The sequence below is a fragment of the Callospermophilus lateralis genome, unplaced genomic scaffold (genome assembly GCF_048772815.1).
Source record: "Callospermophilus lateralis isolate mCalLat2 unplaced genomic scaffold, mCalLat2.hap1 Scaffold_45, whole genome shotgun sequence".
NCBI lineage: Eukaryota > Metazoa > Chordata > Mammalia > Rodentia > Sciuridae > Callospermophilus > Callospermophilus lateralis.
Window position 1 is genome coordinate 8001053 of NW_027514398.1, and position 26224 is coordinate 8027276.

The window sequence follows — 26224 nt, forward strand, 5'->3', positions numbered from 1 at the left end:
AAGAACTAGTGAATGTGCTAATTACTTACACTCTTATGGATACAAGTCATTCATTATCAAGAGGGGTGACATTAAACAAAAGAACATCATACACTTTGATCATGTGTAAATTACTATGATCAAAGACAAAAACCCAGATATTCTGGTTCTCAGAGATGTATCTGGTATCTGTGGATTTACTCCTTATCCCATTCAACCTCTTGTCAACAGAAGTACTCTTTGGTCATAGGTAAGATCCTGTCATACTAGTCTTAATGAACTGATAAGGATATGAAGAACCCCTATTAATTCCAAAGTAAAGAAGAAATACTAGAATAACTAGTCTAGAAACTGCAACTGTGGGAAAATCATTTCCTCTCCACCCACCAATACTACAGATTGAACTCAGGGGCACTCTTACTACTGAGGTAAAACCTCAGCCCTTTTTATTTTTTTAAATTTTGAGATAAGGTATCATTAAATTGCCTATGCTGACCTTAGGCATGCAATCTTCCTGCCTCAGTCTCTGGAGTAGTTAAAAACAAGCACCACTTTGCCTGGTTGAAATTCATCTTTCAACCCTGGCCAAGCTGTTTCATGAAAATTCAGACACACTAATTTACTGTGTGTGTGTGTGTGTGTGTGTGTGTGTGTGTGTGTATCTACAGTTTTAATTATTACGGAAGAAAAAAAAATTTGCGAAAGATCTATGGATCCTTAAGTCCACATTCCATTCTTTTTTTAGAATATTATGCTTGAGTAAACATAAGCAAACATTTATGGGTAAAATTCCCTTTCATTGTCGAGACACACAGTTTAAAAGAGTGTTACATTTTACCCAATTACTACCAACACAAAATAAATAAAAAATTATTTAAAATATACAACACAAGCCAAGTTAAAAGTAACATATATGTAACAAAATGAAATTAAACCTGTCTCCCTCTGTACAAAATGAAATTAAATCTCTCTCTCCTCCTCTGTACAAAACTCAAATCAAAGTGGATCAAAAACTTAGGCATTAGAAAAGAGAACCTCTGCTCACTAGAAGAAAAAGTAGGCCCTAGTCTTCACCATGTTGACCAAGGATCTGACTTCCTTAAAAAGACCCCTAAAGTGCAAGGAGTAAAAGCAAGAATCAATAAATGGGATAGACTCAAACTGAAACATGTCTTCTCAGCAAAAGAAAGAATTAATAATATAAAGAGAGACCCTAGATATTGGGAGAATATCTTTACTGCATGTACATACAATAAAGAATTAATGTCAAAAAACTTACACAAAAATAACTCAATCAATAAATGGTCTTAGGTACTGAACAGACACTTCTCAGAAGAAATACAATCAACAAATATATGACAAAATGTTCAACATCTCTAGCAATTATAGAAAGGCAAATCAAAACTACTGTAAGATTTCATCTCATTCCAGTCAGACTGACAATGATCAAGAATAAAGGCAAGAAGATACGGCAAAAAGATAGTGAAAAACGAACACTCATACATTGCTGGTGTGACTGTAAATTGATGAAACTACTATGGAAAGCAGATGGAAATTCCTAAGAAAACTTGAAATAGAACCACCATTTTACCCAGCTATCCAACTCCTTGGTTTATATTCAAAGGATCTGAAATTAGCATACTACAGTGACACAGCCATGTCAATGTTTATAGCAGTTCAATTCACAATAGCTAAACTGTGGAACCAATCTAGGTGTCTTTCAATAGATGAATGGCTAAATCAAATGCACAATGGAATATTACTCAGCCCTAAAAGAGAATGAAATGGGGTTGGGGATGTGGCTCAAGCAATAGCGTGCTCGCCTGGCGTGCGTGCGGCCCAGGTTCGATCCTCAGCACTACATACAAACAAAGATGTCATGTCCACCGAAAAACTAAAAAGTAAATATTAAAAAAATTTTTAAAAGTTTAAAAAAAAAAAGAGAATGAAATTATGGCATTTTCCAGTAAATGAATGGAGCTTTAGAACATCATGATAAGCAAAATAAGCCAATCCCCAAACACCAAAGGCCAAATGTTTTCTCTGATATGTTGATGGTAATTCAAAATAAGGAGGGGGCACTAGGAAAAAATACTTTAGATTACCTTAGATTAGATAGATGGAAGTAAAGAGAGGGGAGGGGTGGGGTTAGGGAGATAGGAAGGATGACACAAACATTATTGCCTTATGTCCATATATGTCGGTATTACTAATGTGATTCTATAACATGCAAAATCAAGGCCTTGTCTGTAGATCAGTGGCAGAGCACTTGCCTGGCACATGTGAGGCACTGGGTTCAATCCTCAGCACCACAGAAAATAAATAAATAAAAATAAAAGTACTGTGTCTGTCACATGGAAAATCAGAAAAATAAATTATACCTACCTATGAATATAAAAGTGCACAAATGCATACTACTGTCATGGATAACTAATTTAAATTTTTTAAGTAATGTTTAAAAATGAAAGATTTTGGTGATTTTAATATACTAAATACTTTTAATATTACTGCACTGATAAGGGTAATAATTTGTGTCACATTAGAGTTACAGCTAACATTAATTTTAATAACAAGTAGTATGTTCTATCAAGGTAGTTCTTGCCACTTATCATCTTTCTACAGTACATTTTATAAGGAACTGTGAAGGACAGATGAGATTTAAAACTAGCCATACAACTTTTTCTTAATATTTTTACTGCCATTGCCCAAAATGACATAAAAATGATTTACACAGTACTACAGGGAACTATAGCATGCTAATTTTCCTTCTGATTTTTACCTTCTTTATATTAAAAAAGCTTCCCTGTATCCTTTCTTTCCTCTTTTGAATTCTATTTTAGTGGTAGCTATATAGGATGCTTGTTATTTAAACAATTTCAGTCACCAAATTATGTCCCCAGCTATAAAGATTGGTTAGTTTTCCCTAAATTATCTTGAAAGCTTATTTCAATCCAGTCATGTTTTCTCTCATCCAATTCTTACCTCTGGTAAAGCAGAAATATTATTGTTCTCCAAATTTAAGTCTTCAAGTGCACTGCAGTTTGCTAGTGATCTGGGTATTGCAGACAGTCTATTGTATCTCAGACCAAGATGATATAAATGAGACAGGTTGCCTGAAAATATAAAATGAACCTCTTTACTGTCACAGGCTATCCACTGGATTACAAGATTATTATCTTCTAGAACCAAGGAAATTGTATAAGAAAAATAATCAAATATGCAGCTATACTTTGTTAAGTATCCTATTGAAAATTATTGTCATCTTTTAACAACTTAATCTTTAGAACCAACTTGTGAAAAGAAGTTACACAGATTGGGCATCTCTAATGTGAAAATCTGAAGTGCTCCAAGATCAATAACTTTCTGAGCACCATACACAAGTACATATATATTAATGAAATCTAAGCAAATCCTGCTTAAGAACATATTAGCCACTAATGAGTACATTAAAAATAGTGCTTTATTTTCTAGGCATGTTCTAGTTTTATTGTCAGTATGAGAATACACATGAGCTACATAGATGGATATAATGACATCTACTATCATAAAAGATTCAAATAAAATTAAACTTACCAAATAACATTTATAAGAAAAAAGTTTCTTTGATATAACTGTTGCTATGACATTATTACCTAGGGTAGGTTAAAATGCCAGATGTTGCCTTTACTTTTAAATTTTCTTTTCCAATATTAGAAGACAGAGAAATGATTGTCTGGTCTCTAGGTCACAGTTGTGTTTTTAGTGACAAATACTTGTGGGCTTTCAATTTTCAGAACCTTCTAGTATTTGTCCATTTCTTTCTTTTTGGTTTGATCATTTAAAAAAAATCTGTTGTATGATAAACTTTCTTTTTGATGTTTATAATGCTTGCATAAATGGATGACAGCATACATTAAATTGACAGCATAAATTAAGCCTTGGAACTTAAGAGGACAGTCATTATGCTTCATAATCTTCTTTCCTTTATTAATTAGTTTCTTTCCCTCTTGCTGAGGGAAGTTACATAAAAAATGATTAATTGGTACAGTTGTACTTTCTACATTTATAAAAATTAGTCGTTGACAGTAAAAAAAATCTCATGAGTCTATACTATAAATCTAGTCAACTACAATGCAGAAAAGCAGCAATCTTCTGAGTTCTCAGTTCTTCAAAGTATAACTATTGTTAGGCTCATGCACATCACTTTACTTCAACAGGGTTTGTAAACTGAGCTAAAAAGTATTCTGGTGCCAATTAAGCAATATTCCAACAGGCATAAAATATTATACAAAAGTCAAGATTAAAAACTACCACTTAGGAAATATTAAGTATGTTTTGTCTTTAATGTATCTTCTCAATTAACTAAGGAAATTCACTAGCATCGTTTTGACGACACTCTGGTAAACTGCATCCATTTTGAATGGGAGATGGGAATGGAGGACTGGGGTGCATTTTCAAAGCTCCAGAGAACTTAGTGGTTAGTAATACAGGCAAAAATATTTACTATTGTGATCACTGCATTATGACATTGAGAACAGTAAAATATGTGTTGGCCAAAAGTAAAATAATCTATGACTAAACATGTTAAATTGTATGTACATTAGCAAAAATGGAGACAATCTAAATGTTCAACAGAAAAATAATGTTTAAATTGGAGGCATAACCATAGAATAGAAAAACCAAAGTGTACTTATGTGACAATGGGCAAGTTGGTAACCTCTCTGAAATGCTATATTGCTGAGCCACAACCCCACCCCATGGCAAAATTTTTAACCCAAGGAAAAAATATTATGGCAGCTGCTATTTGACTAGCATCAACTCTTCAAGACAGCAGTTGGGTATTTATTTTTTTCATAATAAGTTACAATTTTGAAGTGCTAAGATAGCATCAAGGGTAAAAGGACAGAATCAAAAGATAGATTTCTATTAAGTTTGTGAATACTATTTCAGGTATATCAATCTTCTCCAAAAGATGACAGGGAGAATCTCAAAAGTCAATTAAGACTGCTGAGATGTCTAACAGATCATGATTCAAAGGTTCAAATTTTCACCAAAACTCAGGCTTCTGCTACATGATACAGGAGATAGGAATGATGAAAAAAAGAGAAAAAAATATTCTAATAAACACTGTAAATAAGAAATAACTGTGATTCATAAAATTTGGAAAACATAGTATTATTACCTTCCTTTACTCAAAATAGGAATGGTACTATATTTGCTGACCACTAGCAAATCATATAAAATAAGGGCAATATTACTCTTAGACTTTATTGATCTCTAAAATATTACCTGACCTTGAAGAAAACGTTATACATGAAGCAATGTGTTTTTCATATGTCATCTGAATTACAAGACTTTATAATGAAGATAAATGTTTTCATATTCATAATATAAATTAAAATCAGAGGAATCATTTCTAATAAAAAAAGAAACATAGAATGATTAAGGAAACCAAGACAGAGAAGTATACATAAAGAAGTTACTTTGTGTCAAAGGAAGTGAACCCATCCTACTTTCTGGGAGATTTTACCATCTAGCCCCATCTACGCTCCCTCTGTGGGCCAAAACCTTTCTTTTAGTGCTCTGATTGCATCACCCACAGATTACTAGTCAATAAGGATACAAATACATGCTCAAAAATACAAAACAAGAAAATATTGCTAAAATATTAGAATGGATAGGGTCGATTGCTTACCAAGCCCCATGTATCCATTTGATGAACTGTATGAATAAGAATATGATATCAATGTTTAGGAGAAAGGAGGCCTAAGCAGAGATACAAAAATATAAAAACCTTGAGGCTAGAATTTGCTTGATAAGCTCAAGTACCAATGGTGTATAGCATCCACAATATTCCAAGAATTATACAGTGTCAATAATTACAAAATCCTAAAATTCCATCAAAAGATTGTTAGAGCTAACAAACAAATTTAACGAGTTAGCAGGATACAAATCCAACATACAAAAATCAATGGCTTTCCTATATACCAACAATGAATCCACAGAGAAAAAAATCATAAAACAATCTCACTCACAATAGACTATAAAACAAGAAACAACAACAACAAAAAAAGAAAACCACCAACTGACCAACCTAGGAATAAATCTAACCTCTACAATGAAAGTTATGGAATATTGAAGAAATTAAAGACCCCAGAAGATGGAAAGACCTCCCATGTTCATGGATAGACAAAATATTATTAAAATGAACCTACTCCAACAAGCAGAATATAGGTTCAATACAACCCCCATCAAAATACCAATAACATTACTCTTAGAACTAGAAAAAAATTCCTAAAATTCATTTGGAAGAATAGAAGACCCAGAATAGGTAAAGCAATGCTTAGCCAATAAAGCAATGCTTTATAAAGACTTCAAATTGTACTACAGAACTACAGTAACAAAAACTGCATTGTATTGGCATAAAAAGAGACATAGATCAATGGTACAGAATAGAAGACACAGAGACAAACCCACGGGCATATGATACTTCAAAAAGGTATAAAACATATATTAAAGAAATGATAACCTTTTTAACACTTGGTGGTGGGAAGAATGAAACTAGACCTATGTCTCACCCTGCCAAAAACCAACTCAAAATGGATCAAAATCCTAAGAATTAGACCAGAAACTGCAACTCCTAGAAGAAAATACAGGGTCAACACTCCAGCTTTTAGACACAGTCAATAACTTTCTCAATAGAACCCAAAAGCCTTAGGAAATAGTACAAAGAGTTAATAAATGGGACAATATCAAATTAAAAAGCTTCTGATCAGCAAAGGCAACAATTAGGAATGTAATGAGAGAAAGTACACACCTGATAGAGAATCACTGCTATTCTCCTGAAATAGTGTTAATAGCTAAAATAAGAACTCCAAAAACTTAACAAAATAACCCCAAATAATCCCCCTAATAGGTAAATAGATACTTCTCAAAAGAAGAAGTACAAATGGCTAACAAAGTGCATGAAAAAAATTTTTTTGAACACCTTTAAAAACTAGGGAATGCAATACAAAACTACACTGAGACTTGATCTCATGGCAGTCATGGGCAGGTACAGTTTAGAATGCTTGTAACCCAACTGACTCCAGAGGCTGAGACAAGAAATTCACAAGTTCTTGGTCAGTCTCACTAGTTTATTGAAATCCCACCTCAAAATATAAAAAGGATTGGGATTACAGCCTCAGTGGTAAGTGTCCTTGGATTCAATTCCAAACACAAAACAAAAAAAAAAAACACCCAACAAGAACAAAAAATCAAAATACAAATGATAATAAATGCTGGAGATGATGTCGAGAAAAGAAGAAACTTTTACATTGTTGTTGCGATTGCAGATTAGTAAAACCACTATGGAAATCAGTATGATGGGGCCACAAAATCTAGGCATGGAAACACCATATGACCCAGTTGTACAATTTTCTTCAGTACTTTTTCTCAAAGAATTAAAGTCATTAAAGCTTTAATATATGATTCATGTATACCAACATTTATAGGCAGTACAATTCATAATAGCCAAACTATGGAGTCAGCTGGCTGTTCATCAACAGGTAAATGGATAAAGAAAATGTGGTATGTTTTCACAGAGGAGATTAATTCAGCCATAAAGAAGAATAAAATGTATAATTTGCAGGAAAAAAATAGATGGAATTAAGAGCATTAGGTTAAGCAAAATAAGCCAAATTCAAAAGGTCCAAGGTTGTATGTTTTCTCTCATCTGTGGGAGCTAGAATAAAAAGGAAAAAGAAAAGAGTTAGGGAAGGGGATCAATAAAAATCAAGGGGGAGACAATAGAGGAAAGGGACAAGGCTGTGAGAGTCCTGAGGAGCCGGGTAGTGATAACTGGACAAATTATATTGTTATATCCTGTGCAATAACAAATATGTTACAACAAATTCCATCATAATCTACAACTAAGATGCATCAATAAAAAAATGAGGAAAGAGAAATAGAAATACACAGTGACTAAGCACCAATGAGAAGAACCTAACTTTTAAACATTTTTAGTAACTTAACTTTTGCTTCTTGTGTCTAATCTGCATAAATAGTAATTATTTTTTCTGCTTCTCTTTTAAAAACTAAACAAGATTTTGTATTTGATGATGAAAGTTATTTTCCGAAAATGGAATTCCACTGAAGTTATCATGCTGAGATTCCAAATTATTTTTCCCTTTACCATCCCAATTAGTTGGTCGTTCAAAGTAAACTTAAAGACATATATTTCAATGTAAGAACATATAACAAATTAAAAATGTAATTCTGTATTCAAAAAGCATACTGAAATAAAAATTGAATGTACATGTTGAGTTAGCCCATAGCATACCAGGGACATGCATCCTTGGAAAAAAAAAAAAAACACTAGGAGATAAAATCTAGCTTTTGAATTTCAGAGAAAAAGAATAATCTTTGAGGGGCCAGGCAAATAGATTAAATCATTTATAATAAAAATTACTGGACTTGCCTTGTAGTTTTAATCATTCAATTCCAAAGAACAGGAAAACTACCTTTTAGTTCTACTAAGATCCTCAAGAAAAAGGAAGTCAAATACAATGACTTTATACACATTTAACCTGTTCAAGTAAAAAGGTCACAAACACAATAACAATAGAGACACTACTGTTCCCATAAACTATGTTTGAAAAACTTCTACAAAGATTGACTTTAACTAAAGTAAAACTGACTAAATCAACTGTGGTAACAGTCCTGCTCATGACCATGAAGACTGAAACAAAAATGAAGATTAGGGATTAGTATAGCAGTGTACGTTATCTGTCCAGACATTATAAAAATTACAAGGAAAATAGACCCCAAAAGGCAGGAAGTAGACTAAATTCACTAATTGCCTCATCTGCACAACAATTCATGACTGACATTTACAAAACACCTGACTCATCAAATGTAGAATATACAGTCAATTGTATACAGAATATTTAACAAGATAGACCTCATACTGCACCATAAATTTTGAATACATTAAAAATGATTCAAGTCATACAAAGTCATGCTTTTCCCCACATGGAATAAAATTATAAATCAATAACAGAAAGAAGGAACACATGGTATATAGAAATGTGTGAGGTGCTAACTAAAGCAATCCTTAAAGGGAATGTCACAGCACTATATATCTTTATGAAAATGAATGAAGATCTAAATCAATGACCTCAAACTCCTACCATGAGAAACTAGAAAAACAGCAAATAAAATTCAGAGTTAGCAGATGAAAGGGAATAATAAAGTTCAAAATGAAAATCAATGAACTAAACATCAGAGAAACAGGAAAATATCAATAAAATCTTGAGAGGAGCAATGAAACTTACAGTTTTGATAAAGAATATTGGGAAGGGAGAGACAAGACAATTTACTAATATTAGATTCTGTAGATATTAAAGATAAGAAAATGTTATAATTTTATGTCTTTAATAACAACTCAAATGCAATTAACTTATTCCTTAAAAAAACACATGACACAGTTTGCTCAAGAAGAAAATAATAACCTGAACAACCCTATAACCTTTAAACACATTGGAAATGCTCTGAAAATCATTCATATAAAAGAAAACCCCTGCCCCAGACATCTTCAATGGAAACTTTACCAATAGTAAAGGATAAAATAATGCCAATTTCATATAAATGGTTCCAAAAACAAAAGAGGAACTTACTATATGTTGGTCAGCAGTATCCTTAGACCAAAACTAAAGAAAGATGGGTTGTAAAATTTTATATGTGAATATATTATTTATTCCAAATAAGTCAATGAATATAATTTTTAAAACTAAAAGTACTCTTTTTGATTATATTTTTTTTGGAAAGCAATTTTAGTCTTATCCTTAATATCTAGGTTTTAATCAGGTTTAAGAAATCAGCATATTTTGAAATTAATTTTCTTCATTGGATTACTCCAATATTCTCTTTCTAGTACTTTTAGATTTATTTCTTATAATATAATTTTTCACAGGATTTACATACATTCCCTTCTTTCTGTTCTAGATATCGAGGGGAATTCTACTTTTTCCTATAGATCAATATTTTTGGTGTTTGTGTTCACTATAGTATATAGCATTTTCTATTGAGTTTGATTTGGGAAGCATATTTCTAAGATTTGTATTTTATTCATTTTTCCCCTTTTAATTAGTCTGATCATGTTTTATATACAATACATATTTTCTATGTTTTTTTCTTCCAGGATCATTTCTCTTTGTTCATCATTGCCATTTCAGTAGATTTTATTTTTTTAAATTTTTTAAGTTGTAGTTGGACATAATACCTTTATTTTATTTATTTAGTTTTATGTGGTGCTGAGGATCAAACCCAGTGCCTCACACATGCTAGATGAGCATTCTACTACTAAGCCAAAACTCCAGCCCCTTCAATAAATTTTAAAGAAAGAAAATTAGGAAATATTTGTTCTTGTTTCCTACTATATTGAACCATGAATATAAATCTCATATAGAAAATTTATATAAAATATTTATTATGGCTATAAAAACAATTCATTATGTGTTACAGATGAGCTTGCCTTTCAGAACAACATTTAGAAAATACTTTTAACCCATTACCACTCCAAATAAGAATATGACATAAAGACCCATGACAAGAATTCAGGAAAGCATATGTTCAATGGACAGTATCTATAACTAAGTCTCAGCAAGCTTTTCTGTATAGAGTTGTGCCAAATAACTGGATTTTAAAATTCTTTAACAATTTCCTTGGGAGTTAATTCAAACCATACCCTTAAAAAATTCTAAAAACCATCTTCCAAAAAAAAAGTAAAGAACTAACAAGAACTAAATAATAGACCGTAAATAATCAAAAGGCTGAAGAGTTTGAGAACACTTTTCTAACCTGCAGCTCCAAGGCTGTCATTCTGGCAAGAGTCAAATCTAAGGCCTGAGCCGAGTGGGACCAATCATGACTAAAACCAATAATATAGGTTAATTAGAGATAAAACAGTCCTCTAAATAATCTGTAACAAACTTTGTATTACCTAATGGACCACAAAAATATCCAGCTATGAACATGGATTGATTATAGTGGTTCCATTAGGTACATTCCACAGGCAATCAAAAATCTTTCTAGAGAAAGATAAGACAAACCTACATCTCAAAAAATACAATAACATCTCTGAAATATTTTTAATGAAATTATATGAATATTTTGCCAAATAAGCACTATAGTGTTTTTATATTACACTAATAACTGAAAAGCATTATGTTTTTAAAATTACCTTTTATGTTTGTAGAAATGTTTGAGCTTTTGGAAAAAAAAATCTACATAAATATAGAACATTATCTTGGTAAGCTCAAACTTTTTGCAGTGTGGTGTATGAAGTCTTCAAAACATGTCTTTTCTTACAACTCCCTCAACACTACAAATAAGCAACCTTTAAACTATACTGGCCATGTTCAGAAAACTAAACAGCAAAGGCTTAATTTTTTAATATTGCCTACTTTAGCAAAGAAGGGACCTCCTCCATGTAATATGCTTAAATAAAAATACCAAAAATCCATCATTTTATAATAAAAAATAAATAATAGAGTATGTACATGAAACTTAACACTCTTTTAAAATGACTGAGTCAATTTCCTAAAATTTAATTTTATTTTCCTGAAATAGAAAAAGTTTTCAAACACTGTCTTAAAATTCTTATTACTTATATAGTACTTTGATAATTTCTTTAATTTGTGTTACCAAAATGGATCAAAAATAACCCTTTAAATATCTAGGTTGCTATAAATAATCATCAATATCTTCTTTCTCCTCTGATACCTATAGTATCTGGGAGGTCTAGCAGTTCATTGTGCTGCAAGTCAAGGTTGGTTATGTGTGTGCAGTTTCCAATTTCCTTTGGAAGGTTTTCAAGTTGATTATGAGCTACATCCAGCACAATGAGGTTACATAATTCACCTGCAAATTGACCAACATAGTGATTTAATAAGCATTATTAAATAATATCTCAGGTAATAGTAGGATGCAAGGGAGTAATTTTTATGATTTTGAAACATAACTAGAAATATAATATTATTACATAGGCAACATTTTTGAAAATGGAAAATGGGTGAACATACTTAGATTGTAAGTACAAAACCTGGTTTTCTCCAACATATTTACATTCTTTCTGAAAATATTAAAATTGAACTCAAAATTTGAATCTATTATTTCAAAAGTACATCTAATAACATGAAAATATTTCTTGTAAAAGGTTACTTAACAATCAGTGTCATGTGGGGTTTTCTTCTTTTGTCCTGATGATTGAACTCAGGGTCTCACACCTACTAAGAACATATTTTACCACTAGCTACATCCAGGGCTCCATGTCATATATTCAAGTAGCAAATTTAACCACAAATGCTGGATGACATAGTCCAGATTTAAAAAGCTGACAAATGTAGCACAATTATATCAAATACAACTTCAGTTCAGATGAAGACATGCCTTACACCTCAAAATATACATGCTTAATACAGGAATATAATCTGATGTTACATAAATACATAAATTTTTTAATAAATAAAAATAATGTCTCAATTTAATAGAACTTTAAAACAATAGACAATGAAGACAAAGCTGGTATGGCTATAATTTCAGACAAAGCAAACTTCAAAGCAAGGAAAATCCTCTAGAATACAGAAAACTTTACATAATAATAAATGAACAGAATAATTCTCTCTAAGACATAGCAATCCTTAGAGCATAAGTACTTCCTCATCTGCACTGTGTCTGTTTGGTGCTTAGTGCAAAGCATTATATTAATTGAAAGAATAAAGATAATTAAGGAAATTTTGGATACTTCTATTCTTCATTTCAGAATAAAACTTAAGATCTGTCATTATCTTTTCAAATACATAATACCTGAAGATGTTTCAATTCCATGATTTGTTTTTAGAATTAGAAATTTAGGAATAAAAGACAAAAGTTGGGTAGCTGCAAATATGAATCATGTAATGACATAAAATAGGCCAATTTAAAAAGTTATGTTCAGGGGCTAGGATTGTGGCTCAGCAGAGAGCTCTCACCTAACACGGGTTAGGTCCAGGTTCTATCCTCAGCACCACATAAAAATAAAGGTATTGTGTTGTGTCCATCTACACTTAAAAAAGAAATATTTAAAAAAATTTAAAAGTATGTTCAATTTTCAGTAAAAATGCTGCTTGTGTACTCTCAAGAACAAAGTGAAGTTAAATTTAAAATCCTGTTAAATAATTCCTCATTCAACAATAGTATATTAATGTCTAGGTAATTTGATAGCAATGCTATACAAAGAAACCCATATAGAATGACTTGTGAATTTAAGTCAAACTTTTTAAGACTAAGTGTAGCACACACACACACACACAAAAAAACAATAACAAAGAAAAGCAATAATATCTGACATTTCTATACAAAAATTCAGCAGTTGGCTAAGCATGGTGGCACATGCCTGTAATACCAGTATCTCAGGAGGCTGAGAGTAGAGAACAAAGAGTTCAAAGCTAGCATCAGCAAGGGTGTGGTATTATGCAAATCAGTGAGACCCTGTGTCTAAATAAAATTCAAAATGTGGTGTGGGTGTTATTTCACTGGTCATGTGTCCCTGAGTTCAATTCCTCAGAACAACAAAAAATTCAGTATTTGTTTTTCCAAGTCTATACTTCTATCCAATAATAAGCCATAAATGCAGGTCAAATTTTGACAATATGATATTAACAGCAGTCATACTACAATCTCATTTCTATGGGACCATATGTAATAAATCACTTCCACACAGAAATTCCTGGGAGTATTTTAATACCTCTTGAGCAAACTATGCTTACTTCATAAATACCATGTATTACTTGAGAAAGCCTATAACGGATACTCGTGAGTAATCTGAAGATGAAATTAATATTTAAGTGTCTAGACTTAAATCTAATAAAACATGTTATCTAAAAGTTTAACTGCATTTTAAAACACAGAACATTATCTCCCTGAAAAGCTCCAGAGCCTAAAATCAGAAAATTTCCTCTATCACTAACAAGACATATACTGAATGCAAGCATGTATTTAATTCATCTTTGTGTATTTTGAATAAACCTTTTATGAAACAAAAGCTTCCCTTTAAAAAATAAAAATATACTTTGTATTTTGATTTTTAAAAACTCTTACAAAAAAAACACAAAACTGTAACTTTAATTTCACAAAATTGATGCCAATAAATTTCTATATTCAAAATAGTTCAGAAGTTTTCCCATAATTAATAATAAAGATAATTCATTTCTTTTTTACTGACTTTACACATCTATATTCATTACTTTTTTCCTACTACCATTCTCTTAAAACATTTCCTTTATTTCCTTACTATTCAGCTTACTATAAAAGGCAAGAATAAGTGCTATAGAAATGCTAAGTGTTGTTTTACTACAGATCTCTCTTCTACTTTTCTGTTCTGGATTTTTTTTGTTTGCTGTTTGGATTTCATTTTTGATACAATATGTTGCCCAGACATATCTGGAAATGTTGGGCTCAAGCCACCTTCCTTGCTACAGCCACCCAAGTAGCTGGGAAGCTGGGATTATAGGCATGTGCCACCCTGCACAGCTAATATATTCAATTTTTTTTCCTATTTTTTAATTGCATCATATTAGTGATACATTAGGATTCATTCTGATGCAATTATAAATGCATGGAGTATGATCTCTTCCAATTCAGTATAAAATGCTTGCCTTTATCCACCCCCTCAGATCCTCTTTCCTTTCCTTTATTGATCTTTCTGCTATTTAAGTACATTAGTTTTTATTTTTTCAATTAATATCTTGTGGAAGTACATGATGATGATATTCACTCTAGTATAGTAATATTAGAGTTTTAAATAAAAATGAAGGTACTGACAAAATTTAAAAAACATGTTTTTCTATTTTCCTATGGCACTTCAGGTTCACAAAGGTATAATATGAAGATATTTAGAAATACACTAAGTAGAAAGTGATATGAATTTAAAGCCTTCAAATAAAAAATGGAAAGTTAGAGAATGGGCATGTAGAGCCTTAATATATTTAGTATAAATATTTTGGTGCTTTGAAAACAGATGACAACTTAACAATTAAGCAAACATCTTTCAAATTCATTTTTCCAATCAAAATCAGAGCTGATTGTGTTTGTAATAAAGGTCTAATTATATCTATGTCCTATCTTACACTTTAATCCTACAAAATAATCTCAAGTCATGTAGTATTAAGTAGATCACAGGGAAAATGGAACTTAGAAACAAATATTAGGAATTTTTTGATATGGAAAAGCACTCAACTGAATTATTAAACATAACAAATAATAAAATCAATAGTAATAACCCAAATGTTCTTACCAATTTCAGCAGGTAGTTGTTTGATTTTGTTCTCTCGAATGCTAAGCATTCTGAGTTTTGACAGGTTTTTTATGTCCTTTTCCATAATAGTTATGCGATTAAAGTGAAGGTAGAGAGTGGTGAGAGAATCTAACCTATACACCACTGAAGGAATTTCTCTTAGTTTATTATGCCATAAGTCAAGCAACTGCAGCTTCTTTATGTTATCAAGACAGTCAGGCAAATTGGTAAGTGAATTTTCACTTAGAGCCAGTATCATGAGATTTACTAGACAGCCCACCACTGCTGGGAGGGACTGCAGTTTTTACTGTATAAATAAAGTTCAGTTAATTGAGCCAAGTGTTTGATTGATGATGGCAATATGTGCATAGACCTCTTGGATAAGTCCAAACGCACTGAATTATCTTCCAGGAATTTATTGAGCTCTTTAGTTACTTCTGCATTACTGGATTTTTTCCCAGTCCCACGTGGAGGACTTGGCCGCTTGATTGTATTAACTAAAAAAGCCACCCCTGGTTGGGCAGTACTGGAGATCTTTTTCCCATCTTTGGCATCTTTCCCTTTGGTTTTAGGTTCTTTTTTATGGCTTTCTTTCTCCAAAACTCCAGAGGTCTTTGACATCTTTTCTCTTTCTTTGACTGATGGCACTTTCAGATCTTTCTCTTTAGAGTCTTTTTCTTTCCCTAAAATACAACTCATGGTGACTCAAGCTTGAAAAAAAAATACATTAACTTTTACTTCATTTCCTAGCAATTAAATTCAATGTTGAACAGAAAAACATCCTAAACAATCAAACAGGTGTTAGCTTGAAAATGTAATCAGCATGGAGTAACACCCATCTGTCACATGTTGGATCTAAAAGTACTTTGTCCATTTCTGAAAACTCATTCCAACTGGTAAAATGGTGCTGACCAATCAATGATTCATTAGAATTCCTGAAATATAATAGAGAGTATTAAATTACCTTATGTTATAATTAATATGAAGTAAACAGCCTCAGAAAAATGGTCTTGCTGTGAAGAATGGTCACAGAGAATGGGAGAACACTGTCTGGGACTGGGGTCTTGGATGACCTCATGGCTGGGGCATGCCTGGTAGACAAGAATGTTTCTTGGCCGAGGTGCAGAGTGCCTATCTGCTGTTGGAATGCCCTCCATGAGGAGACTCTGTGCTAGAGTTTTATCAACCTCAAATCAAACACATAGCTCCTGGGAATAGAGGAAATCTCTTGCTAGAATACCACGCTGTTCCACCAGTTGTGCCTCTCCTGAACCTGCCCACCTAACAGTAAGTTCGGACAATAAACTTTGAGAGCTACACAAAGCTCTTAATGTTCCACACTGCAACTGTGGATTGTGGAATAGTGCATGATGCTGCTAGCCCTATAAACATCTGAGTACAAAGGATAATGTTTCTAGAGGCTTTAACCTGAAAATGAGGCATATATAAATAAAGAATAGTGGCATAATTCATTAGATCTTCTTCTTCAGAAAACAGCAGTGAACCAACCCCAGTTTTACCTTCAAAAACATCTGTCTGTATGTGAGTCTTTTTTTCGTATCCCTCTTTGCCCCTCATCAGAACCTGCTAGTTTGGCCACACTGGTCACAGGATTTTACCATCTTCCTATTACTTGATACAGTATTTACGAACTTTTTAGTATGTAAAATGAATTGAAAACTTAAAAAAAATAATAAGGCAGGCACTCCCTTCAAGGAATTTGGAATCTAATAGAGGTAAATGATTACAAATCTCTCTGTGGTAAAACTTTATGGAAGTTACAGTGAGAGAAATCACAACGGCAGCAAACATTTATTAAGTGCTAATACAAACACTGAAGAATTTACAAACATTTATATATTTTACATGGATATATATAACAGCACTATGAGATGAACAATTATCCACATTTTCTACAAAGGGACACTGAAACACAGAAGTACTTTTAGATAACTAGCTTTGTTATCGAGGAAGTGAAAAACAACCAACATTTTAAATCAGTATATATCTACAGGCTCTATTCCTAACCAACAGCCTAAAACTGCTCTACCTGCAACTAATTGTAGCTTTAGAAAACAGGAAGGGTTATAAAGTTGATAAAAGAATAGACCAGCAGTGTGGCAAAAGAACAAAAGGAACAAAATTATATAGATGGAAAAAAATTTAAAATAAGGGAAAACAGTATTAAACTGTGCACTTTAGTAAGCACTCTATTTGATTCTCATACAGGTTAATCAGAGGGATCACCCTTGAGAATCCATGACACAGCAATCTCTAATGATGTCTATATTCTTGGAAAAGTGAAAGATTAATAGCACAGAAAAAGTACAAAAAATTCACTGGTGAAGAAATGGTATGGAAAACTTTTGTGGAAGGCATCAGTTCTCCCAAACATTTTTTAAATTTAAAATATACAATTCTTATTTTTAACTCTTGTTAGCTTTAACTAATGATACACATTGCTTGGCACAAATAAGGACTCTAAGTTTGAACCCAGGAACAGGAAAAATTGTAGGCTATTGCCCCTCACCCACACAAGTTTAGAAGTTAGACTGTAAGAACACTCAAGACAACTAAGTAACTAGGTAGTGTAGTATATTAATTCCTCATATGAGTGACACAAACTATAAAATGTTTGGGACAATCATTATCAGTGAAAATAGCTGAGATGAACTTAGGGTAACTTGCTCCTTATTAATGGAGTAGAGTTCAAACAAGGAGAGATGGGTGGTACATGAGGAAAGGGGACATTTTGCCTAAAATAAGAACAAATGGGCTTAGTTTGCAAATGATAGTGAAAAGGTAGAAATTTGATCAAACAGGAGACTTGCAATGATAAAAGAAGCTGGCTAGGGAATGAAGGATCTATAAATAAATTGAAAATGCAAAGTATGAACTTACACTGGTAAATACAATTAAATAAATATGCTGTTATTTGCTAGCATACCAGAAAAGCTCTGGATGATGACATTCACCACTATGGCCCCTTCAAACCAATGAAGTGCCTTTACTCAAACAATACAACAATTAATAATGGAAAATATGCATCACTTCAGGGATACAGCATTGCTCACATGTACTTAAAATGTCATCATGAGCCAGGCATGAAGTCACATGCCTGTAAATTCTAGTAGTTCCCCAGAGACTGAGGTAAGAGCATCACAAGTTAAAAGCCAGCCTCAGCAATTTAGTGAGTCCTTAAGCAACTTTGCAAGATTCTATCTCAAAATACAAAAAATAATAATAATATAAAAAGAGCCAGGGAGGTGGCTCAGTGGATAAGCACCCCTGGGTTCAATTTCTGGTACTAAAATCAAACAAACAAAAAGCATTGAAAGAAAGGCCATCCTACTAAGTTTCTGAAAATTCAGTTTTTACTTAAATATAAACACAATTTAGAAGGAAAAATCCAATGTTCCTGTGTAAAAATAAATAATATTTAAAAGTGCAAAAGCTGAGGCTCCATCTCCAACTACTCAATCAGAACCTTTATGGAAGAGAGCCCTGGAAATCTAAAACCTAAACCAAAGTGTCTGTATAAAAACTTATCAAGTTTGGGAAACATTTGATCTGAACAAATGTGGGATCTGAAAACCAGTAAATGTATTTCTCAAGTATCATTCTAAAATAATGAAGGTTGAAGGTCAAGGACAGTTCATGATATAAGTACATTAATGAAAAAAAACATTACTCATAATTTTAGGGTCCTCTTGAAGTCTAAAGGAGTTCCTTTAGTTTATTAACACCATACACTATATTTGAAATTCAGACTACCAATACTTGAGCTATTTCAATGATTTTACTCTAGCCAAGATGGATTTGAGCTGAGTCACGTACCCATCCTGCAGCTCCTGTACCAAAAGAGATTTGCTACTACACAGTTTACTCACAGTTCACCATGCTTTTATTCTTTAATTAAATAACCAGGCTGGACTATTAATTTTAAAAAAAAATCACATCTAGTAAAATAATTTTGTTCAGGTGAACTGACTTGACAGTCCAAAAGTAAATTCTCAATATATTTCTGAATCAATTGACACTGCCAAACTTTAAAAGATAAAATGTACTCAGAGTAATCTTTGATAATGCTTGAAAATAAGATATTCAAGAGTCTGGGCTTTATGTAATTACTTTAATTGTATAATGTTTGGAGGGATAGCTACATTTACAAAGATTGAGAATTTTGTACTCATTCATGCAATAGTATATAGTACTGTCTCAAATGCTTCAAATCCAGTTGAGGAAGAAATCCTAAAATTGTATCAATAATTAAACTGATGCCAACAATATGTTTTTATACTGAGATACTCACCACCCCTGGTAACTCTTATTTCCAACCATCTAATAACTACTGTATATAGAGCACTTTATATGGGGTTTTAATCTATCTTATTTCATAGTCTCACAACCAGATCCTAAGGAAGATATAAAACAAATCCCATTCTTATAACCAAGTTAGCTCTGTTAAATCCATTTTACAATTAATTCAAAATGGCATCAAACCAGAAAATGGCACTGATTTCCCCCTTGCAAAGGTCTAGGTTGAGGTAACTTTTATAAGCAAAAAAATATGTTACAAATTATGAAAACAATTTTGAATTTCTAAGGTGAAAAGTGACTCTATTCCCTATGTATAAACAAGAACAATGACACATCTAATAAGTGGAAAAAAATTAAAAAAGGGATGCCGATTTTAAATTCCATGTATATCCTTTGCCTTATAACATGCTCAATTACAAAGATAAGCATCCATATCATGATTGTATATGGATGTTGATTAATTTAGATTTCCAGTATCTTCTAAGTCAGGGTTCTGTCAGGAAGCTTTCTGTTACTTTGACAAAATATCAGATAAACAACTTTAAGGAAGTAAGGATCGTTTTGGTTCACATTACAGAGTCTTTGGCCTATGGTTGTTTGGCCATGTTACCTTTGGGTCTATTGTGAGGCAGTACATCATGGCAGGGAACACATGAGAAGCAAGACTGCTCTCAACATGCTTGACAAGAAGCAAAATGGGAAAAAACATGCCAGAGTCTCAATATTCCCATTAAGGGTGTGCCTCTGAAGACCTAAATTCCTTCCACTAAATTCTACCTCATAAAAGGTTCCAAAGCCTCCCAAATGGGCCATAAGGTGGGGCCCAGTCCTTCAATACATGAAACTTTGAGGTCAAAAACTTTTTCTGTAGAGGGCCACAGGCTTTACAGACCAAATTAAGTCTGTGTGGCAGGAATATGAATTCTGTTATTTCAGTATGAGTGCAGAAGACACCAATACACAACAAACAGGAGTAGATGAGTTCAACAAAATTTTATAGCAAACTAGGCCTTGACCTACATTTGGCCACTGGTCCATAGTTTAACAAGTCTTATCCTGTCACTGTTTCAAGTTTTAAATAATTATTTCATAAGTCTCAAGATGACAATGATAAAACTAAAAAGAAAACTCATAAATCTTCATCTATAATTGAGGATTTCAACACACCCTTCTTTGCTAATTACTCAAGAGACCAGAGTGGAAGTAATGGTTTCTAAATAGGTCACAGAAAAGTCTAAATTAATGGAAGACATCAGAAAAACTTTATATAACCAATAACTGATAAAAACCACAGGAACAAAAGATGACAAGAAGCAAGAATCTGTAAATTTGAATGGTAATGAATATTGTGTAATACATAAGCAATACCTAAATAATGCACTAAACATATCTCTAAAATTATACAACTATATAAATCACTATGTTTACATATACTGTATATGCAAAATCATATGTAATATCTTCCAAAGTTACATGTAGTATACTTTATAAGCATTTACAGCATTTTGACGGAGATTTTGTATTTATAGACTGTTGTTATCATATGTGCTGGTATTGGGATATAAATTCAAAAAATGTGTCTTCTTCATAATGAGTAATTTTTTATCTTTTTAAAATAAAAAAGTATAAATTTATGTGAGAGTTACACATCTATATAAGAGCACAGAAGAACTAAAAAATATACACCAAACTTACCTGCTTAATCTCTCCAGAAAAAGATGTGGGAGTTGAGATGATGAGGTGGTGGGGGGAGGGCATAGTGAGGGCATAAAGTTGAACAAGGTAAAAAATTTAAGGCCAAATTCTTAAAGGCTATGGATACTCCATTAAAAGAGTCTATACCCTGCCACAGATTCCTTTTCTAGGATTTCATGGGTACTATATATCAATAAAACCAATGAAACTAATATCTTGATTGATAATTTTCAATTTGTGAGGGATGATGTATCTCTGAATGACAATTAACAAAGGAGTCTGTATTTGTCTGGCTGGCCTAGAAGGAAGCTGTATATCCCCATGTGTCTATGTCTGGCAGAACTCAGCAAAGGCAAATCTGTTTTAGAGCCTTTAGTTGAACTCTTTCCCTCAAAGCAGATCTTCACTCTATGTTTTTACCCCCATCCCACCCCACTTGGTTCTAATAGTATAAAATTTGCCACTTCAGCTCAGAAAGCAGAGTTTACCAACTATTACGTTTGATTTCCAAAACAATTCTTAAAAAAGCAAGCTTCCCAGGTAGCAGCATTCCCATTTAACAGATAACCAAGGTCTAGTAAAATGATTTGCTAAATAGCATGATTTTAATCTGAAAACAGTATTTGCAGCAGCAAAATTAATTATTGAGCAATTGGTATATGCCAAGCACTTTGCAAAGTGCTTTTATCAGTCAGTCCATTAAGTTGCTAAAATAATTCTGAGGCAGATTAAGGCCCATTTAGAGATAAGGAAATGCTGGCTTAAAGAAATTAAATGACCTATCCAAGAAGATATTTTTTGACAGTCATGAGACTATCACCTATAATAATATATGCTTCTTGAATTTTAGAATACAATAAGTAAAAATAAATAATCATGTAAATAATTTGAATTGGACATATGAACCAAGAAAAAATATTTGACAGAAAAAGATTTCTAAAGGTAGGATTGCATTCTACGGTTTAACAGAAAATTGCCAACTGAATACAAAAAACTCAAATACCTATTTTTTTAGAAATTAATTTCCCCCTCAATGCAGTCCTGATCCTAGGACCACACTAGTAATTTACTGATCATTCTGGAACTTAAAAAAATATCTTTCAATAATACACTTATATCAAATGCATAATTCATAAAGTCCAATTGTACTAAATATCTCTATGCAAAAAGTATGCCAAAATAGTTTTTTAAAATAAATTTAAATTCAAAATGTAGATCTTAACTCTAGTCATTTAAGTGCACTTGACTAATAATATTAGATGATATAGATAATTCTTTACATAACCAACTACTACGAAGTGATGATGCAACTCAATTCAGAAAAGAATTGAACTCACCTATCCTTGGCCCATTTCCCTGGTCTTAATACCTAGCCCTGATAATTCGCTTAGTAGTAAAAACAGTAAGGATACATGCTTATTTTAAACCTAGTAATCTTTTGTTGGGGTGGCAACAAAAGGTGGATGAGATAAAGAGAAGAGAAAAGTAATTTAGATTATTGAGGAGAGAACTGTGTGTTTAGTGGCTTACTTAGTTTCCCATTAAATATGATTCACCTCATATTATACAAACAACCTTTTCCCTTAATTCTCTCGTTAAATGGAGATATCATTTAACTAATTCCCATCTCAGAAGGATTGTCCTCAAAAGAATAATACATAAATGAAAATGCAGTAAAATGAAAAAAAAAAAGATCTGGAATGGGGGTTTTGGTTCCAAATCCCTTGATGAATTGCAATATGATTTGAGCAAAAAAATATATTTTTGGGCTTCAATTTTTTATAAGAAAAGTAAGTCTTGAGGGTATATGAAATGATTTCATAGGTTCCTTAAAATACCAAAGTTTCTACTATTAAGACTTAATAGAATGTAGTTCAAAAGAAACCAAAAGTTTAATACATAATGTTGAAAATAAATTCTAATAAAATTCTTAGGATTATAGAAAAAGTACCCTTGACAATAGAAGACATCAACATTATTAATTGTTCTGAGTATATTTACACACTGAGATATTTGAATATTTAGAAGAATATTAGATCCCCATGGCTTTAGGTAACCATGACTATCTCCAAACACATATTTATGGATATCCTAACAATATTTTAATCTGAAAATATTCTGTAATACATTCTCAAAATCTTCCCAAAATGTATTTCAATATCCTCTAGTTTCAATGGTCAAAGAGATTTGGGATAAAAAGTGTTTCTAACATCAATGTTGACTGGCTTTCCAGAAGAAATTATTTGTTCTCTTTATATTTTTCATGGGGTCATCATTATATTATATACAAAAGTTCTCAAATTTATGAGGATAACAAAACATTTTCTCAGGAATATCTATTAATCTCATAATATTTTCAGCATTTACAGTTCCATTTACTAGCAAACACTGATCATTTATCAAACAAACTAGAACACTGATATATATTTTTAAAACCATTAAAATTTTGAGATTTTAAAAAGTATAAAGTTACCAGTAACTGGATGATAAAGAGTTGAGACTGAAATTTCCAATAATCTAACAAATATTATAATATTCCATGATGTTGTCAGATGTATTTTTTTGTTTTTAAACATGATGTCATTTTAATACCTTTATTTTCTTCATTTATTTACTTTTTATGTGCTGCTAAGGTATCAAACCCAGTGCCTTGCTCATACTAGGCAAGCACTCTACCACTGAGCCACAACCCCAACCCTGTCAGATATACTTTTAATTTGGAACTAAGAAAGTAATCTTGTCATTGCCTAGGAAAAATTAAGGGGAAAACACTGATCTTCTCCCAACTGCTATACTGCTCTTGCAAATCCAAAATGATAGGGAGAATGGAACTGAGTCAAATGAACATATTCAAATCAGAGAACATAAGGATTTTAAATATTTCTTATAAAAGAATCATTAAGTGAGAAAAATAATTGGCATTTTCCTTTGAAAACAAAATGTCATTCAGAAAAAAATATATTGTATAACTACTGTTATTATATCAAGGGTCTTAAAGTAAAATTATTTTAGTGGCAGAATCTAAAACATCAAAGTTAAATTTTCAGATTCAGTTCAAAAAGGAATCAACAGTAAGACATACTAAAGAACTAATAAACAATCTAATAATAGTGCCTGACTATATTCTCTAGTATCATTCTTAATATTTTCTAATACAAGCCTTTATAATCACAAATTGATACAATAAAAATAATATAGTAGGGCTAGGGTTGTTACTCAGTGGTACTCACCTAACACACGTGAGGCACTAAGTTCGATCCTCAGCATCATACAAAAATGAAATAAAGATACTGTGTCTACCTACAGCTAAGAAAAAATACTTTTAAAAAAATTAATGCTAAAATGTGACTTTTAAGTTATTTTTTTTAATCTATAGCTGGGATGTAGATCAGTGCTGACATGCTTTCCTAGCAAGCACAGATGGAGGGGGAATCTAGCACACCCTCTGTAAATAAAATAGTTTTAGCTCTCAGGAAACTACACTGACAGATAAGCATGTGTTTTATTCTTTTTTAAAAAATATTTTCAGCTGTATTTGGACATAATAGCTTTATTTTATTTATTTATTTTTTGTGGTACTGAGGATCAAACCTAGCACCTTTCATGTACTAGGAAAGTGCTCTACTGCTTAGCCACAACTCCAGCTCCCATATTTTATTTGTTATAGCAAAATTATTTTAATTTAAGAAAACAGGACCGACAGTTCTTAAGATTTCTAGTTTGAAAAATGGTAGAGGAGAGATGGCCTCCTCTTCCTCTTGGAAAGTCTTAAAACAACCAGGAGAGAAAAATGAGAAACAGAAATATGAATACTATCTTCAAATAAACAGGAAACCACCATAGCCACATTATATAAGAAGAGTTGCCAAATGCAGTGCAGAAACTAACAAGAAATGGTGGAACATCTCAAGCAAGCATAAAAGATATAAGCTTCAAATCTAAAAACTATCATCAGTTCACTAAATTAGATTGCACAGCCAATCAATCCCTGTCTTGCATCACCTGAAACATTCACCCAAATCCTTGGGCACTGCTCAAGACAGAGAAGAATCAGAAGAATTCATTGTTTGAAAGGACACACCTTTTCCTAAGAACAATATGTACAACCTCATCAAGATAAATGATATTAAATTCACTATACTTGACAGATTTAAAAAGAGAATCCTTTGAGAATCTAGGCAAAAGCACTGCTATCTAAAAAGCAGAATGAGGGAGTAATCAATGTTTTAAAAACTGTGGAAATACACTCTATGTGTATATGTCAAAATACATTCTACTGTCATGTACCACTAAAAAGAATAAAAATATTTAAAAATAAAAAAAATAATAAAGGAATACCTATAGAGTCCTCTGAAATAAAACTATGCCTCAAAATACAAATGATAGAGTCACTGACAGTGTGGTATTACCAACAAAATTTGAGGAAAAAATGGACTGAGTTATAACATTGTTACAACTGTACTGCTTTACACCATTAAGTACACCTCCGTTACCATATATTCATTTATCTCAAATCATTAGCTCTAAAATATGAAGAACTAAGCATTATTTCATAATATAAATGCTCTAAATATACCCACTGTAAGAAAAAGGCTTAAGTCAAAAAACAACATTATGTGACTATAAGACCCGTTTAATTCAAAATTTGAAAGTTGAAAAATGTAGAAACTCTGTACATATTCAAAATGATGCAGGCATTACATACGTGGAATCACATGTCCTCCAACCAGGACTTGGTTATGTTAAGAATTAATTTTTTAATTAATAGATTTCTAAGTATTTATTTAAAAGAATACAGCAGTTAGCTATATTGGTAGGAAACAATTGAATCAGAACTAGTTTCTTTTTTGCTTTTCATGGCTATCTACAATAAACCATAATCCTAACTGATCAAACAAAAATTTCCATAACAATTCACAACTTTTAAACTGTGCACTC

At 32.0% G+C, this 26224-nt stretch overlaps 1 pseudogene; it reads right to left on the minus strand.

Annotated features, from left to right (window-relative positions):
• The window catches only part of LOC143388875 (leucine-rich repeat protein SHOC-2-like), a 28762-nt pseudogene extending 12792 nt beyond the window's left edge, over positions 1–15970 (minus strand).
• Between the last annotated feature and the right edge of the window lie 10254 nt (positions 15971–26224).